Below are 1,697 nucleotides of genomic sequence, written 5' to 3' on the forward strand. Positions count from 1 at the left end.
TGTCCTGCCAATAAAACGTGGTGTTTGGTTCACTTTTCGCACAATATTATCTTTGAAATCATTCCTATTTAAGTTGTTACTCACATGGATGACCTGACATTTTTTATTATGTAGGGTCCATTGCCAGTTTTGGCCTCATACAGATATTTTGTCTAACTCATTTCGCAATAGCACTCCGTCTTCAGGCGACAAGTGGCCCATCGGGACCATCCGACTGCAGTGTCATCCTCAACTGAGGATGCGGATAGCAGGGGCGTGTGGTCAGCACACCGCTCTCCCGGTCGTTACGATGGTTTTCTGTGACCGGAGCCGCAACTGTTCGGTCGAGTAGCTCCTCAATTGGCATCACGAGGCTGAGTGCACCTCGAAAAACGGCAACAGCGCATGGTGGCCCGGATGATCACCCATCCAAGTGCCGGCCACACCCGACAGCGCTTAACTTCGGTGATCTGACGGGAACCGGTGTATCCGCTGCGGCAAGGCAGTTACCCCATTTCGCAATAGGTTTTGATCTACTTGCGGTGGATGCAGGGCTACGCCCCTGCATACTCGGCCACCACACATACGAATAAGCTTCGCAGGCCACGTCCCGCCTCCGTATAAGCTCAGAGGATGTGTCAGTAGAAGAGCCGCTAAGTTGTTTATCATCAAGCCTTCTGCAGCCATCATAGCGTCTTTGCACGCAAGCTGCGTTACTCACTACATGGCGAGCAACTCGCGGTACACAATGCAGCAGCCGCTGACCCTTATTTTCGTCCGCTCTGTCAAGTGTCCATTTGACACCGCGCATACAGTCTTCCGTCGGACTCGTCCCGCGACATCCTGTTAGCACAACCGGTAGAGTCAGTTAAGTCGACTCAACGTCATCAATCGATTCCGCATTGTGATGCAAATGAATGATGACCGGTGCCTTGAAGGAACGAAGGGTGTAGCAGATCGCCTTTCGGCGTCCCCTCCGATCCCCCACTTACGACGAATCAAGCTACGACTACCGAAACGGACATCATTCAGGATGCGTTCGCAGCGCCACTCCGGACCCAGAAGACATGCAGTCCTCAGAACCACGCACCGATTGGTGGCAGAAGTTCACGTTACAGAAGAAGGCGAAGCAGACCCCCGCTCCCGACACTGACGGTTTCGTCAAACCGCGAAGACCTAGGTGCAGAATTCAGATATCCATGTCGCTGCTAGCCGACGTCTCCAGTGCTTTCGCTCGATCTTTACCGCAGGCTGGGATTGCGCCCAAGAGGGATCCTTCTCTTCCGTCGGTTGTACTACAATTCAAGGAACCTTAGAGTCAATTCGAACATCTTTTCAGAAGCTGCAGAGGTGGGCGGCAGGGAGCTTACAAGATCATACTCCGATCGGCCGATGACTACGGGCGAGTCACCTAGGAGACGTCTGATAGGAAGATCCCTTTCTGTAAGCACGTGTCCAATCCCCACCGCGTCCTGAAGTATGGAGAATGAAGACATCCAAGAAGACCTCCTTGACGTGGGGTTCCAGGTGCGCACTGTCGTGAAGATGAAGCAGCCTCGATCACGCGAGATATGTGCTTTTCCTGATCATCGTCACAAACACTGAAAAACTGGAAACTTTACCAGCTCACACGCCTTGCTGAAGTCTTGGTACAGACGAAAGATTTACGAGCCAAGCGAGCAGCAGTCCAATTGTTCCGCTGTCAAGGCCTCAGCCAT

At 52.5% G+C, this 1,697-nt stretch overlaps 1 pseudogene; it reads right to left on the bottom strand.

Moving 5' to 3' along the window:
* Positions 1 to 372: 372 nt before the first annotated feature.
* Positions 373 to 490, bottom strand: LOC124799679 (annotated as a pseudogene).
* Between the last annotated feature and the right edge of the window lie 1,207 nt (positions 491 to 1,697).

The sequence above is a fragment of the Schistocerca piceifrons genome, chromosome 5, assembly GCF_021461385.2.
Source record: "Schistocerca piceifrons isolate TAMUIC-IGC-003096 chromosome 5, iqSchPice1.1, whole genome shotgun sequence".
In the NCBI taxonomy this organism is placed as follows: Eukaryota; Metazoa; Arthropoda; class Insecta; order Orthoptera; family Acrididae; genus Schistocerca; species Schistocerca piceifrons.